The 18,177-nt window shown below is 43.0% G+C and overlaps 1 protein-coding gene across 1 annotated transcript in view; it reads left to right on the top strand.

Annotated features, from left to right (window-relative positions):
• LOC126249435 (uncharacterized) overlaps positions 1 to 18,177 on the top strand; it is a 334,540-nt gene that overhangs the window by 189,016 nt on the left and 127,347 nt on the right. The gene's annotated exons all lie outside the window — the stretch shown is intronic.

The following is an 18,177-nucleotide window of genomic DNA, read 5'->3' as shown; positions in this document are numbered from 1 at the left end:
CGCACGACCACGAGCTGCGGACGTAGTTCTTTCGTTTGACGCTTATTTCGTGAGATATTTGGCCCGGTCACGATTAATGGACCACCCTATTCATTTTCGTATTGCTATTTGGTAGTGGATTTATGGGTTTTGAGTCTTTAACTTGGGAGTTAGTCATTTCATATTATACATGATCGATTAGTGTATTCTATCTCACTATAGCCAGTTTTATTACAACGGAGAATACAAAATATTATTTCCCTGACCACGCTTGTGATTAATGTCAAAGTAACAATGCTAAGCAGTTGGCGTCTTTGAAAGGTGCTTTGGTAATTCTTCGTTACCAGCTCGTAGCGCCTGTACTTAGGCTGCTTGAAACCAAATCACACGATTGCTAATTACAGGGGTCTGTACCAGGCAGATGCGTAGTGTTTACATCATGAATGCACCTGCACTAAGTTCAACTCATCCATTACTCTGGATAATTGTTTCTTCATTTGATCAGAAAAAGATAGCACCTAATAAAGTAGCCTTGGTAGATTATGTACCATTCATGTAAATTCCTGCATATAAAGGAGGGTTACCTCACATAGTTGTATGAAATGTGGTAGAGTTATTTTAATGCATATTACTGTAGTCGTGATTCGTGGCAAATATTTTAAATAATTACATTTCGCTTGCAGTCAGTGTGTAATAATGAAGTTAATTTCTGCTATTGACACTCACTAACAGAATTACAGATTCCAGATTTTCTCCCGACAAGCGGCCGCGAAGAATTTGCTTGACTGAGCCTTTGGCGCAGAACGACTGTTTACGGTTTCGACAGTATTATGTGGTCAACTACAGGCAGTCTGCGGGAATAACTGCAGTTACGATGCTACTCCTTTAGTTAACTCTAATAACTACCATGTTCTAGCGTAAGAGTATATAAGGGAAACTGAAAATGTAACCGTGACCATAAATGTCACGTTTTGCCACTATCTGAAAACATTCATATCCAGAGACGTAGAACAGTGGAGAATCCAAATGTACTGTGAAGTATTTCCACTAAAGCCCGTTACGATCCGATCCTCAGACGAGGTACTGCATAGTTTTCAGATGTCTACGAGGCAAACTACTGTACTTAAAACAGCATATGTGACAAGTTAATAATCCCGCTCCGAATCAGGAACAGAACGCAGACACCAAATACGAGCAGCATTCTTGCCTGTTAATTTATCAGTGTATGCCTCGCAGAGCGACTCTTACTTGTCACTAGTCACTCTGTATCATCTAAATCATAAAACTTCCCACCCCGCGCGGTTTAAAGCGCCTTCCCACGGTTCGAGCGGCTCCTTCAGTCGGAGGTTCGAGTCCGCTCTTGGGCATGGCTGTGTGTGTTGTCCATAGCATAAGTTAGTTTAAGTTACGTTAAGTCTTGTGTAAGCCTACGGACCGATGACCTCAGCAGTTTGGTCCCATAGAAACTTACTCCAAATTTTTTTCGTGCTTATGTAACATGGTATTTGTTTTTCAAATAGATTCAGCAGTTCCCAATAGACAGAACTTAACACGTCATTCTAAACGTGGTAGAACTGACAGACGCGTACCGAAAGGGAGTGTGATAGTGGCTTTACTATTCACGATATGTATGAATGATCTAGTAGATGACGACCAAAGCTCCATAGGCTGTCGGCGATTGACACGGCCATATAAAGGAAAGTTGCAAAGGAATAATACTGTAGCAATACGCAGAGAGCTCTGAAGACCATCAACGCTTATTGTAGTGACTGGTTGTTGTTGACGGCCAACGTACATAAATGTAATGTCTTTAGAATAAGAGCTGGAAAGAACAATGACTGTTCGATTATACTACTGTCAATAGGGCACTAGCAACAATAACAATCGTATAATATATGGAAAATCCAAAGCCACTTAAAGTAGAACGAATGCATGAAAGTAGTTGTAGGAATTGTTACAATTTAACATGGCACACATGCTATTTAACCTGGAAAGTATATACGCCATTGCTGACTTCAAAACATAAGAAAATTGACACTTAACTCCGTAATATAGGCTTAAACAAGGAAAACCCACGGTGAAACATGAAAAAATGTAAGAGCCGTAAGAGCACACCACCATTGTTCAGGCAGCTGCTTGTTGTTTTCAAGTTTTCAACGTGGTTTTCCTTGGTTTAACCTATATTACGGCATTAAGTGTCAACCTTCTAATGTTTTCAGGAAAGAGAGAGAGAGAGAGAGAGAGAGGTGGTTAACGATCGGTTACCTGACCTGGCAGAAAATCAATAAGAGCCTGGAACAAATTGGTCTGACGAGCGGAAAACAACCCATTCTGAGAGAACAAAAGTAATATGGACAAAAATAAAATAAAAAAAACTTTCTTTATTGTATACCGCGTGGTCTAATATGGCCCAAACGCGGATAATTTTGGAACAGGAAAGAGTGGAGGGAATAGTGCCTCCGAAAGTATCCTGCACCACTGACAGTAAAGTGGCTTACGGAGAATGTGAGTAGATGCTTATGTAAAGGCTCTCACAGCAGTGTTGCCCACGTGCTTTATGGAAAGAGGACAGAGTGAGGTGTCTGACTTGTTTAGAGCTCCGTGGATGTTACGTCTTTAGCGAAGCGCCGGCTGGGGTGGCCGAGTGGTTGTAGGCGCTATAGTCTGGAACTGCGCGACTGCTACGGTTGCAGGTTCGAATCCTGCCTCGGGCATGAATGTGTGTGATGTCCTTAGGTTAGTTAGGTTTCAGTAGTTCTAAGTTCTAGATTACTTATGACCTCAGAAGTTAAGTCCCGTAGTGCTCAGAGCCATTTGAACCATTTTTTTTTAGCGAAGCAGACACTGCAGCAACTGTTCTCTGCATCTTTTCTCCCTGGAATTTTAGTTTCAGGGAGTGCTAGGTCAGTCTCTGAAGAGTTAGATCCATGAAAAGTGCGTAGACGGCGCATCCAGCAAAAGTTTAAGCGTGAAAGTAAAACCTTTGGGTCTGAGTCCCGATATGGGCTGAACAGAAATTTTTCACTAGTACTGAACGCAAGGTATATGTCACAGGTGAGTATGTTTTAACGAAACGAGATAGCACAGTGGTTAAAACACTGGGAAAACGGCAGTTCAAATACACCTCTAATTTAGATTCCTTCGAAAAGGAGTCAAGGAGCTGATACCTTCCCCAGTTCCACCTCCGTCTCTTTGGATCTCTTCATCGACGTGTCGCTATACCCAGGTCCTCCTTCCTTGTGTCATATGATTAATTTTTAAGCGAAGGTACTTTGTAAGAAAATCGTCAACAGTTAGGAAAACCACTCCCTCCTTCGTTCACGGAACGTCTTCATAGTACTTGCAGTGGGTTTCAGAACAAGCGAAACCGAGTTGTATTATGTTTCGGAGCACTTTAGATAGCGACCTATGCTACTGCACACGTCTGTCGGACTCGTTTCACATGAAAAGGCATTTTGTGAGATGGAGGTTAACTTTTGTACGTCTGTCGCTACGCTTCATTTCAGAGAAGCCGTCATAAAGTTGTGGAACAGAGGGCGAGCCGCCGGAGAAGGAACAGTGGAATGAAACTTGTCGTAGTGGGCGCCGCTGTAAGATTATCAGTCACGTGGTTGGAAGACGGGCGGACTGACAGGGGAGAAGTTTTTCTGTGCTGCGCCGAGTCGGCAGGCGCGCTCAGCGTTCGTTCGGCGGCCTTTTATTATGCAGGCGCTGCCTCGGGGGGCCAGTTTCCCGCGCGGTGCAATTTGCAGCAAGCCGCCAACCCTTGTTTCGGGAATCGCAGAAAATCGTGCATAATGGCGTGCATTATTACGGAAGAGATTCCTCCCACGGATGCACACAGCATCCAGATTCCAAAATTTATAGGATGGCTTTGCGGCGATTTCCTTAATCAGGCTGCAGCTGATGATTAACGACAAGGATTTACATACCTGTACGGTCGCACTCTCAGCTGAATACGTAGCTGCTGTCCAACAAGTTAAGAAGTGAATGAGATAGAAAAGTCGTATTTAGTATCACAACAACGGGCGAACAGAGCTTGTTAGACAGAAAACGCAATAACAATAGCACAGAGGACTGTTTTGCGCCTCATTCATATACTGAGCTTACAGTGTTTGATTTTTAGTTCTGATGATGTATAATTGGTAAAGGAAAAGAATACATTCCTGAAATACTCACGTGGTGCCTATACTAAATGCTTGACTGTCTTCCTAAATACGTGAGGGGATATCGATTCGCAGTCTGCAATAAACTTTGAAACAGCAATGCACAACAAATAAATGGCTACGTGTAGAAACATCAGCCTTCATTTGAGGAAGAAATTTCTGAGAATATACCGGGTGATCAAAAAGTCAGTATAAATTTGAAAACTGAATAAATCGCGGAATAATGTAGATAGAGAGGTACAAATTGACACACATGCTTGGAATGACATGAGGTTTTATTAGATCCAGAAAAATACAAAAATTCAAAAAATGTCCAACAGATGGCGCTTCATCTGATCAGAATAGCAATAATTGGTTCAAATGGCTCTGAGCACTATGGGACTCAACTGCTGAGGTCATTAGTCCCCTAGAACTTAGAACTAGTTAAACCTAACTAACCTAAGGACATCACAAACATCCATGCCCGAGGCAGGATTCGAACCTGCGACCGTAGCGGTCTTGCGGTTCCAGACTGCAGCGCCTTTAACCGCACGGCCACTTCGGCCGGCATAGCAATAATTAGCATAACAAATTAAGACAAAGCAAAGATGATGTTCTTTACAGGAAATGCTCAATATGTCCACCGTCGTTCCTCAACAATAGCTGTAGTCGAGGAATAATGTTGTGAACAACACTGTAAAGCATGACCGGAGTTATGGTGAGGCATTGGCGTCGGATGTTGTCTTTCAGCATCCCTAGAGATGTCGGTCGATCACGACACACTTGCGACTTCAGGTAACCCCAAAGCCAATAATCGCACGGACTGAGGTCTTGGGACCTGGGAGGCCAACATGGCGAAAGTGGCGGCTGAGCACACGATCATCACCAAACGACGCGCGCAAGAGATCTTTCACGCGTCTAGCAATATGGGGTGGAGCGCCATGCTGCATAAACATCGTACGTTCCAGCAGGTGTTTATCAGCCAGGATGTGGATGATGCGAATCTGTAACATATCGGCGTACAGTTATAAAACCAGAATCACGCATTTCCTCGAAGGGAAAAAGCACAATAACAGTAGATGTGGTGAATCCAACCCATACCGTGACTTTATCGTCGTGCATTGGAATTTCCACGACAGTTCTAGGATTTTCGGTAGCCGAAATTCTGCAGTTGTGGGCGTTGACAGACCCTCGGAGCGTGAAATGAGCTTCGTCGGTCCACAACACGTTACTCAACCAATCGTCATCTTCAGCCATCTTTTGAAACGCCCACACCGCAAATGCCCTCCGTTTCACTAAATCGTCAGGTAACAGTTCATGATACCGATGGATTTTGTACGGATAGCATCGGAGGGTACGCCTCAGTGCCAACCAAACAGCACTGTATGGAATGCCGGTGCGACGTGCGACTGCACGAGCGCTGACTTCCCCGTGCATAGACGAACCCGCTACAGTCTCCATTTCCTCCTGAACTGTCTCAGCAGCATTACGCCTTGTGCTCGGTCGACCACCACGGGTCTATCGTCTAAACAACCCGTGGCTTCGAACTTCGAAATCATTCTCGCCACAGCTGCATTTGTCAACAGACCTTTACCCTTCGAATCCCATTCCCATGGCGATAGGATCATAACGCTGAACTAGCACATTCCCTATTCTGATAATACAGTTACACTAAAAGCGCCTTTTCAGGTAACTTCAACATGCTGCGACTGCTGGCGCATCTGATCCTCTCTCTCATTACAGCTCCTTTTACGAGGGCAGTTCAATAAGTAATGCAACACATTTTGCTTCTGAAACAGGGGTTGTTATATTCAGTATTAAAATACACCAGGTTATTCCCCAATCTTTTAGCTACACAACACTATTTTTCAACGTAATCTCCATTCAATGCTACGGCCTTACGCCACCTTGAAATGAGGGCCTGTATGCCTGCACGGTACCATTCCACTGGTCGATGTCGGAGCCAACGTCGTACTGCATCAATAACTTCTTCATCATCCGCGTGGTGCCTCCCACGGATTGCGTCCTTCATTGGGCCAAACATATGGAAATCCGACGGTGCGAGATCGGGGCTGTAGGGTGCATGAGGAAGAACAGTCCACTGAAGTTTTGTGAGCTCCTCTCGGGTGCGAAGTCTTGTGTGAGGTCTTGCGTTGTCATGAAGAAGGAGAAGTTCGTTCAGATTTTTGTGCCTACGAACACGCTGAAGTCGTTTCTTCAATTTCTGAAGAGTAGCACAATACACTTCAGAGTTGATCGTTTGACCATGGGGAAGGACATCGAACAGAATAACCCCTTAAGCGTCCCAGAAGACTGTAACCATGACTTTACCGGCTGAGGGTATGGCTTTAAACTTTTTCTTGGTAGGGGAGTGGGTGTGGCGCCACTTCATTGATTGCCGTTGCCCATGTTTCATCGCCTGTAACAATCTTTGACAAGAAATTGTCACCCTCAGCCACATGACGAGCAAACAATTCCGCACAGATGGTTCTCCTTTGCTCTTTATGGTGTTCGGTTAGACAACGAGGGACCCAGCGGGAACAAACCTTTGAATATCCCAACTGCTGAACAATTGTGACAGCACTACCAACAGAGATGTCAAGTTGAGCACTGAGTTGTTTGATGGTGATCCGTCGATCATCTCGAACGAGTGTGTTCGCACGCTCCGCCATTGCAGGAGTCACAGCTGTGCACGGCCGGCCCGCACGCGGGAGATCAGACAGTCTTGCTTGACCTTCCGGCAATGATGACACACGCTTTGCCCAACGACTCACCGTGCTTTTGTCCACTGCCAGATCACCGTAGACATTCTGCAAGCGCCTATGAATATCTGAGATGCCCTGGTTTTCCGCCAAAAGAAACTCGATCACTGCCCGTTGTTTGCAACGCACATCCGTTACAGACGCCATTTTAACAGCTCCGTACAGCGCTGCCACCTGTCGGAAGTCAATGAAACTATACGAGACGAAGCGGGAATGTTTGAAAATATTCCACAAGAAATTTCCGGTTTTTTCAACTAAAATTAGCCGAGAAAGAAAATGTGTTGCATTACTTATTGAACTGCCCTCGTATACACGATTGTCATGCGCAGTCACTGACGTTTTGCTGTCCAGCGCCATCTGTCGGACATTTTGTGAACTTAGTTTTTTTTGTTCTAATAAAACCCCATGTCATTCCAAGCATGTGTGTCAATTTTTACCTCTCTGTCCACATTATTCCGTGGTTTATTAAGTTTTCAAATTTATACTGACTTTTTGATCACCCGGTACGTCTGAGCAGAGCGCTGCAAGGTAGTAAATCATTTACATGTCTATCTACATATATACTTCTCAAGCCATGTATGCTGCGCGTCTGAGGGTGCCTTGTACCACTAGAAGCTTCTTTCTTTCCTTTACCTCTCGCAAATAGGACGAGGGAAGAATGACTATCTATACACCTCGGTACGAGCCCAAATTTCTCTTATGTTATGTTCGGGGTCCTTACACGAAACGTTCGTTGGTGGCAGTAGGATCGTTTATGCACTAAGCGAAAACCAAAAAAGAAAACAATCGAAGCGTTTCAGATTTGGTGATATAGTAGTATGGTGAAAATTACCGTGAACTGATAAGATAAGAAATTTGTGCTATGCGGCACTGCATACGTAGTCGGAAGGATTATCGACATAAGTAGTTTGTGCATGTACTCGTATATACAGGGTGTTACAAAAAGGTACGGTCAAACTTTCGGGAAACATTCCTCACACACAAAGAAAGAAAATATGTTATGTGTACATCTGTCCGGAAACGCTTACTTTCCATGTTAGAGCTCATTTTATTATTTCTCTTCAAATCACATTAATCATCGAATGGAAACACACAGCAACAGAACGTACCAGCGTGACTTCAAACACTTTGTTACAGGAAATGTTCAAAATGTCCTCCGTTAGCGAGGATACATGCATCCACCCTCCGTCGCATGGAATCCCTGATGCGCTGATGCAGCCCTGGAGAATGGCGTATTGTATCACAGCCGTCCACAATACGAGCACGAGGAGTCTCTACATTTTGTACCGGGGTTGCGTAGACAAGAGCTTTCAAATGCCCCCAATAATTAAAGTCAAGAGGGTTGAGGTCAGGAGAGCGTGGAGGCCATGGAATTGTCCGCCTCTACCAATCCATCGGTCACCGAATCTGTTGTTGAGAAGCGTACGAACGCTTCGACTGAAATGTGCAGGAGCTCCATCGTGCATGAACCACATGTTGTGTCGTACTTGTAAGGCACATGTTCTAGCAGCACAGGTAGAGTATTCCGTATGTAATCATGATAACGTGCTCCATTGAGCGTAGGTGGAAGAACATGGGGCCCAATCAAGACATCACCAACAATGCCTGCCCAAACGTTAACAGAAAATCTGTGTTGATGACGTGATTGCACAACTGCGTGCGGATTCTCGTCAGCCCACACATGTTGACTGTGAAAATTTGCAATTTGATCACGTTGGAATGAAGCCTCGTCCGTAAAGAGAACATTTGCACTGAAATGAGGATTGACACATCGTTGGATGTGCCATTCGCAGAAGTGTACCCGTGGAGGCCAATCAGCTGCTGATAGTGCCTGCACACGCTGTTCATTGTACGGAAACAACTGGTTCTCCCTTAGCACTCTCCATACAGTGACGTGGTCAACGTTACCTTGTACAGCAGCAACTTCTCTGAACCTGACATTAGGGTTATCGTCAACTGCACGAAAAATTGCCTCGTCCATTGCAGTTGTTCTCGTCTTTCTAGGTCTTCCCCAGTCGCGAGTCATAGGCTGGAATGTTCCGTGCTCCCTAAGACGCCTATCAATTGTTTCGAACGTCTTCCTGTCGGGACACCTTCGTTCTGGAAATCTGTCTCGATACAAACGTACCGCGCCACGGCTATTGCCCCGTGCTAATCCATACATCAAATGGGCATCTGCCAACTCCGCATTCGTAAACATTGCACTGACTGCAAAACCACGTTCGTGATGAACACTGACCTGTTGATGCTACGTACTGATGTGCTTGATGCTAGTACTGTAGAGCAATAAGTCGCATGTCAACAGAAGCACCGAAGTCAACATTACCTTCCTTCAATTGGGCCAACTGGCGGTGAATCGAGGAAGTACAGTACATACTGACGAAACTAAAATGAGCTCTAACACGGAAATTAAGCGTTTCCGGACACATGTCCACGTAACATCTTTTCTTTGTTTGTGTGTGAGGAATGTTTCCTGAAAGTTTGGCCATACGTTTTTGTAACACCCTGTATAAATCTCAATTTATAATGAAACTTCTCAGAACATAAATAATCTGGTGACCATGAAGTTGACTGGTAGATAAAGGAGCAAGATTAAATAATCACTAATTACTTATTTTGCTCATTTTCACACTTAATTTGCAAAAAAAAAAAGAAAAATTAGTTGCGTTCACATGAATGACTCCTCTTTCCTAATTAGAGATAAACGGCTCATAATTCTTTATTAATAGTATCAGTAAAATTCAGTGTGGCAAATCCTGTGGGTGGAAAAACCCTTGCGCGGAATCTGTCAGTTAAATAGGTGACGGTATTCGGGACGAACAATGTGATGGAATTTATTAGATTCCGGCATCGATTTGTACGGGTCGCTGGCATGCACATAACGACACGCGTTATTGGTCGTCGAATGGCAATATTAATGGGAAAATTATCCAGCAAGCTAGTGGTGTTCGCTGCTACCTCCTGCCCGGTGCAGGACATAGGCTTTGACGGTTACACCAGAAGACCTGTCAGATTTCCAGTACGGTGGCAGTGAGGGGGATGTCCACAAGAACACATATCTGTTCACATTCCAAGACAGCCGGGTGTCGGCTTACAGCAACGAAATCGAAATTTGTAACAAGGTCATTAGTTTCCGCTGTTGGGCAGTCGAAATGAAACCTCGCTTTCGTTGGCACACGAAGTCCGGACTCCAATTGGAATCTGTTTTCATATCTATTGTTGCAAAGGAACGGGACTCCATTGTAATTCCAAGTATATCGTCTGCGGGATTTTCGCATCTTCTCATTGTAGCTTTTGCTGTACCCAGTTTCTTAGTGTCCGTGGGTCCTAACACGTTACAATAATGATCTTCACCGCTTTTTACACCACTGATACATTATTGTTTATGAATTGTACGATTTCTGGGGTTACTGAAAAGCAGTGCACTAAAAATGAGGCTGGAGTTACATTTGCCGGTCAGTTCCCTTACATTCGTGAACATCATTCTCCGTAGCCAAGGTAACTAACGTACATTTGTGTAGAAGCTGTCTTCTCGCAAGCATCTGATTCGAATTCTTATAACGGACGAAGTTTTCAGTCGCTACTTGGAAGGCAGTAACATCTTGGATGGCGGAATGGTAACACGCTGTAGTAGTAGTCGATTGGAAGCTGATTCAAATCCAGCCATCGTGATTTAGGTATTCTGTGATTTCCCGGATTCGGTTACATCGAGTGACAGGATGGTTTCTTTGAAAGGCCGCGGCCTATTTCCTACAACTTCCATCATCGTTCCGAGCTAGTTTTCCGTCTGTTACGACCTCATCTTCGACGGGACGTGAAACATTAACCTAGCTATGACTGGCAGGGAGAAGAGAGGCTGTAAAGCTCCTGAACACCGCACTTATGGCAAATGTTCTTAATTAAATGCCAAGCCTCTGCCAAGCGTCTCGCAAAGTGAAAGCAAGTCATATTGTCCAGTACTGTTCAGTGGACATTAACTGTGAAATAACTGACCGCTCTCTGTGTAATTCGTATACAAAGTCACATTGTGTGCACTGGCCACTTTGGGTAGGAGGACAAATTTTGAACTTCCGTATTCTTACAGCCAGTTCAAAGGCGATTAAGTAGAGAAATGTATAATATCGCAAGGGCATGAGTTTAATGTTATATTTCAAATCTTCTGCTCTCGCCGAGATGTGACATGAATTGGTGATATCCAGTTTTTAATGGAGTCACATAATTCTAGGGGACTGCCACTGCCACCGGCGTTTCCAAGGACGCTGTCCCAGAATGAGTTCCTCATTGGATCGGGGTCAGTTTGTTTTGTGACATTCCCCTCAACTCTCTATCAAGCACTTCCTCAGGTTCGTGAGACTTTCACTTTGAAGTCGGTGACGTGGTCTAACCAACATTTTTTGAGATGACAACTGGGTCGACATTCTCCTGGATTTTAATATAGGGAATTTAATATAGGGAATTTTATTCACATCTGATAGTCTGCCCATGCTAAATAATGCTGCTTTTCTCTCAATTTTTAATGACTGCTGTCATTCCCATCAGTTTCCTTACATATTTCTTTTTAATTATGTTTGAATAGTGAAATGATGATATTTTTTACACTTTTTATAAAGGAATCCGACAAAACAATTCCATAGTATGCTGCTGGCCAATAAAGTAGCAAGATTAGGAGGGATAGCCAATAACAAAATTTCACTTATTGCGTGTATAAAGCATAGTATGAGGAGTATATAATTTAATTTATAGGTGCTGTGAGGCGATACTCAGCGGGAAGATTAGTACTCAGAGCTGGAAGCTGTTGGAACTACGTTGGCTGCAATTCGCATGGGAGAGTGGATGACACATACGTCTGCCATCCTTCAACTCTGCGCCATAGTTCTTCATAGACATACAGTTGGTAACAGATAGGGTTTTTAAATTAAAATACAGAACGTAGGTACGTTTGAACATTTTATTTCGGTTGTTCCAAGGTGATACATGTACCTTTGTGAACTTATCATTTCTGAGGACGCATGCCATTATAGAGTGATTACCCGTAAATACCACATTAATGCAATAAATGCTCAAAATGATGTCCGTCAACCTCAATGCATTTGTCAATACGTTTAACCACATTCCACTCAACAGCGATTAGTTCACCTGCCGTAATGTTCGCACATGCATTGACAATGCGCTGACGCATGTTGCAAGGCGTTGTCTCTGGATCACTATAGCAAATATCCTTCAACTTTCCCCACAGAAAGAAATCCGGGGACGTCAGATCCGGTGACCGTGCTTCCACGACCAATCCCCCTGTCATGAAATATGCTATTCAATATCGCTTCAACCGCACGCGAGCTATGTGCCGGACATCCATCATGTTGGAAGTACATCGCCATTCTGTCATGCAGTGAAAAATCTTATAATAACATCGGTAGAATATTGCTTCTTGACAGAGCGTAGGGGAACGATGCGGGAGGATACCCGCACCAACGTTCTAGGCAAGGTCCTAATGGAGGTGGTTTGCCGTTGCCTTCCTCCGACCGTAATGGGGATGAATGATGATGACGAATACGGCACAACAACACCCAGTTATCACGGGGCAGATGAAAATCCCGGACCCCGCACATCGAACCCGGGGCCTCGTGCCCGGGAAGCGAGAACGCTACCGCGAGACCACGAGCGGCTATCAAACTGAAGACCTCCATGGCGTTCTTTAAGTTTTGGGAACAGATGAAAATCGGATAGGACCAAGATGGTGCTGTGTGGGGGATGATGGATGACAGTGAACGCAAGACGTTGGATTTTTGTAGTTGTCGCAGCAATCGTGCGTGGTCTGACATTGTCATGCTGAAGAAGAGGGTGCTCGACGTGTGGACCAACTTTTCGAATTCGAAACGCGATTACAGCACGCTCTTTCTCAAGAACCGACATAGTTAAGTTACACGCCATCGTGTTACCTGCTACAATTCAGAGCTCTCTAGCGGCAGAAGGCTGCAGATATGTGCCGCGAGGAGTGGCCGCGCGGTCTCTTGCCCCATCTAACGGATTGCACGGCCCTTCCCTCCGGAGGTTGGTGTCCTCCCTCGGGCATGGGTGTGCGTGTGTTGTTTGAAAACGTTTAAATGTGTTTGAATTCTAAGGGACCAAACTGAAGAGGTCATCGGTCCCTAGACTTACGCACCACTTAAACTAACTTATGCTAAGAACAACACATACACCCATGCCCGAAGGCGTGTGTGTTGTTCTTAGCGTAAGTTAATTAAAGTTAGTTTAAGTAGTGTGTAAGTCTAGGGACCGATGACCTCAGCAGTTTGGTCCTGTAGAAATTCACACACATTTGAACATTTTGCAGATATGTAAACATCTTGAATAAAGATGTAGAATGTTAACAGCATTTCTTTTATTTAAAAACCTTTAAGAGTCGTCACATAACAAATTCAAAGGAATTTCTTTTCAGCACCCCCTCGTATAAAATTCCCTCGGTGTTCAAGCGAGTCATACCTGAGTTAAAACTAGAGCTTTTAAAGACATTCACGATCGTCATGAACAAGACGGCCAACGTCTTCGAAGGCCCGAGTTTTCATTCGAGCATGACGTGCCTTGAACATCGAGGGAATGCATAGAGGGATGCCACTACGAAAAATTCCGACGTCGTATACTCAGCAAGCCTCCAATTTTTAATGATTGTTTTTCGCTTTAAGAGGACACGTTTCATATCCGTAAGATAAAATTGGTAATACGCACTGGTTGTAAGTTTTCCGTTTAAGACAAATGGGAAACTTAGTCCTGAGAGTCCTATTTAATTTAATAAAAGCAGGTTAGCTATTTCTATACTCTTCCGTTTATTTATTTTGAAGTCTAGAAAGTCAAAGTCTTAAATTTCTCTAAACACTAATGTTCATACCATGACGTAAGACTTAGTTGGGGATATTTCCATTTCATATTATTCATTATTCATTTCTTTAAACTTGTTATAATTGATTATCAAATCTTTTTTCAAACTAACTCAATTATATTCTTCCATTCGTTGTTGAAGATTTTCTACACAAGTGGCAAACAACGCGATGACATAAATAAAAACAAAGTAGTTAGCATATGTATCATTAGCACGTTGTTCATTTCCCCAGTCACTAATTTAAAACTTCGTTTTTCATGTGCTAAGAATAGTTTTGTTAATACTTAATCTTATTGCTAGTCTTTTCTTTGGATTATGAAAATTCCACTATCCCGATGAAGTTTAATGGTAGTTGTAGAATTCAGGTGCTTATTCTTCAGTATAAGTACTTAACGCAAAAACCTTTTATCTCAACATATTTTTATTGAAAATGGGTCTCCCAATATATAAAAGTAGGTTAAAGTTCAGCGTTCTGGCCCTGACGGGCTAACGGGGTCCGACCGACCGCCGTGTTTTCCTTTACCAATAGCGTCATCGGAAGCGTTGGGGAGGAGTGTGTGCACCGTTCTCCCGACTGCTATAAATATGACGAGCAGCTCCTCCGTTCCCAAATCTATGAGTCGCAGAAAAACTGGTAAGTAATACTCATTGCCCCTGTTCGTGATTTCGTTCATCTCTTTTGATTTGTCGTCTGTGACATATTCTAAACGCAGCCATTTCCTTTGCTTAACTGAAAGCCAATATTTTCCTTTGTAGTCGGTGATTATTTTGAAGAATTTCTTGTACATTAAAGACAGGTGGCTGTTAGAAATTTAGTTTCCCTATGTTTTGTATGCTTCCACTCTTGTGAATTAGAATAACTACAATATTGTTTGTTTTGTAATATTGCCTTCCTCATTAGATATTCTTTAAAGAACTGTGCTGTTCCTTTTGTATAGCTTTGTCCCCAGCTTTATCCATTTCTACTTAAACATCAACGTCTGCAGACGCCATTCTATTCTTCATCTCTAGAATGTCTTAATACAGACCATCTGGTATTATTTCCTGAATGTCACTGTTTTTATTTTTAACTATTCATCTCCTGAAATATGTCAATTTTTGAGCAAATTTTCGAATGATGGCATTGTTTTTTCTTCCGTTAGTAGTTACTCGCCATGAGACATCATAATTAATAAAACACGATACCTGTCCAACATGTTTCTGAAATATTTTCTTCAGACTCATGTTTTTTAAATAAATTTTAACTTCGTTTTATGTCATCCTCTCGATGACATTTTCAAATAGTTTTGCTTAATTCGTCATATTATAACTTCGGCAGAGTACGTTGCAGATGCCGACTGTGACGATAAATCAGAGATACCAGAGGTGTCAGAGTCGACGGTATTGGATGCTCCTGTGGCCGGCTCTCGCATCGTTGCAGATTATGAGACGGCGTTTCCCAGTATCGCATTCAGTAAAGTCACGCTCCAGTACTCCACAGGTATGCGGCTGCACCTAACGCGCTATTCAGTATGTAGGGGCTACGTGTCACAGTCTTGCTTTGACTTGCTCTTTGTTTACTCTGCGTTTAGACGACGACGATTCGTGCTTTGAACTGGGTTCCAATTCACGTGTTAAAGCCAATAAACACATTGTTCTCGCAGAGCCGGTACCGGCCACGAGATCGCAATAATAATCCTCTGTCTGTTTGCGGATCCACCGCTGCCTACAGTGGTCAGTCTGCTCGCAGTTATGCTGCCGTTTCCGACAACTATTGTGTAATAATATCTTGCCAGATAGTATACCACCGTGCTCCTATCATCGTTGCTTTTAAACTATCGCCTTTTGTTTAACAGCTTCCTCGATCCAGTTCAGATTTTCTATTCTTTTGCACTATTCGTACCGGCAACGTCATCTATTGTTTGCATAAATATCTTTGTTAATTTCCCAGTCAACTATGACTGCATAAACTTCATTTTCTATTGCGTAGAATTTGGTGTACAGCAAAAATCTGGTATACAGCCTTCTTCTTAAAAAAACATCCGTAATCAACTTTTCAGACTCCCTGGTGAGAGAATTATGGCCTCATTGTATTAATCCTCCAGATGTTGCTAAAAAATTCAGGAGTTCAGCACGAAGCGTAATGCCTCTGAATTTTTGCAGTATGTGGAAACTCTTGAGGTTTTTAAAACAAAACAAATGTTGGTAACATTCTACGTCTTTGTTCTTCATGTGTACATATTTATTTCTGAACACAGGAACCCTGGATACGAACAAATTTATCCCAACGAGAGACCAGTTTGTTGATACAGTCAGTGTAGAATGTTTGAGTTTGTTGACGCAGCTACAACCTCACCTCAGTTTGTACCGCTTCATACTATCAAACTGGAGTCTTCGAAGCTGTTCTTTTGATTTTCGAGACAGATGGGAATCGGTTGGGGCCAAGTCGGGGCTGTATGGTGGATGATCGATGACAGAACCCAAAGTGTCGGATTGTTGTAGATGTCGCCGCGCTCGTGTGTGGTCTGGCATTGTCGTGCTGCAGGAAAGTATGCTTCACGTGTGGACGGACTCTTCGAATTCGAAACTCGATTACATCATGCTGTTTCTCACGCAATGACAAAGTTGCGTTAAACACCGCCATGTTACACGCTAGGATTCGAAGCCCTGTAGCGGGAACTGGCTGCAGACGTGAAGAATAGAGATGTAGAGTGTTAACATGTGCTTTGTTTAAAAAGCGTTATAAGAGTTTCAACGTAAAAAATTTAGAGCCATTACTTTTCAGTACGCCGTAGTATATTACCTACATAATGCGATGACGTTTCATTCCTTGATGGTCCTAGAGGCGATGCGCAAACAGGGACCTTTTTTCTACAGACGTTTCGCGAATGGAGATATGTATGTCTCACTTCGGACACCATGAACAACACAGCAGACAGAAAGCTTCAACTGGAGGCAAAATATAGAAGACGTATAAGTTCATCTGTAGACTAATATACTTTTATCAGGGACGAGTAAATCGAGTAAATCTTATCATATCATTATTTATATATCCTATTTTTTCATTTTTCGGTAGTTCAATAGCTAGCGGAAAATCGAAATCTGAAAGTTCGTATATTAAACATTTTTATTGTTATGAATATTCAACAAAAAGACCTTTCGTTTAGGGCACAGTCGGAAAAATTATTTCCGTCGCAGTCTTATTTGTTGCCGCATGGAAACGTTATTTTCGAAGTTCATCATTCGAGGGAATGAACTATATCTCCAAATAACATTTCGTTATGTTCGTTTTTCCCGTTTCAGCTAAAGTTATAAAACAGTCAGTTTCAAAGATCTGTGTGTTACTTTATAAGACTTAACACGCATCTTGTGGTTCTGTGTGTGAATGATATGGTAGTAATCAGATCAACGTGTAGCTACTTGGCCAGCCTTAGAATATTTTAAAAATACCATAAATGACTTCTCCTAGTGGAAGTTTTTCGTGTGCGTCAAAAATGTTGGATCGTACGTGAGACGATTCTGCATAAAAATAAATATATCGGATGGAGATACGTGCTTATCTCTTCTACCAGCAGCATGGCTAGCCCAGCATTACAGAGCCGATGAAAATTTTGAGAGATAACGATTTCATTTTTTTTTCAGACGTAATATGCATGAAATAGACCTTCACTGGATATGTGAAGTTTGAGCTGGTGATTGTAACATTTCAACAGGTAGAAAAAATCGTATAGTATTTCTAACATCTCGCCACTTCAGCGGCATGGAGAGCAGCGTAAATGAGTGTCAAAGGTATTATTTCTCGGCCTGTTGGTACCGTTGGGCCTTCATGACCCGTTGGGGTGGAGTTTAGTTTAGTTCGTATCTCAGGTGTGAGGCCTTGATACGCTATTATTAAGCTCGCAGTTCTGCGTTAGACAGCTATAGAATCCACACCGCGGCACCGTTTCACAACAGGAATAATCATGTCAAGTTCTTCTGGGAATGATGTGTAAATCTAGTAGTACGAGGGCTGCTCGGAAAGTAAGGTCAAATAGGTCACGAAATGGAAACGACAATGACAATCCGATGAAGCTTTGCACAGATGTGTTCAGCAGTGTCTATAGTATGCCTGTCGATCGCATCATGTCGCTCTTTTCAGTTCTGAGCACGCAGTGAGCAAGTAAATATGCCTAAGACAATAGTCTCTTCCGCCAAGTATGGGTGCCCGCTGAGAGGTTTCCCCTGCTTTCATGCACCCCACATAACGTACCTGTCATGCCGTTCACTTTTCATGCCAGTTCTCTGCCGCACAGTGCAGGAGCAATGAGGACAAGCTTGGGCGTTTTCGATGTGAAGTGTTTTATCACCCACATACAGCCAGAATTTGACCCCCACTGATGATCACCTCTGCTCACATTAACAGCTAGCTATGAAGACAACATTTTGCCACACACAAAGA

Source organism: Schistocerca nitens, chromosome 3 (genome assembly GCF_023898315.1).
Source record: "Schistocerca nitens isolate TAMUIC-IGC-003100 chromosome 3, iqSchNite1.1, whole genome shotgun sequence".
NCBI classification, from domain to species: domain Eukaryota; kingdom Metazoa; phylum Arthropoda; class Insecta; order Orthoptera; family Acrididae; genus Schistocerca; species Schistocerca nitens.
This window is presented reverse-complemented; position numbering and strand designations above follow the sequence as displayed.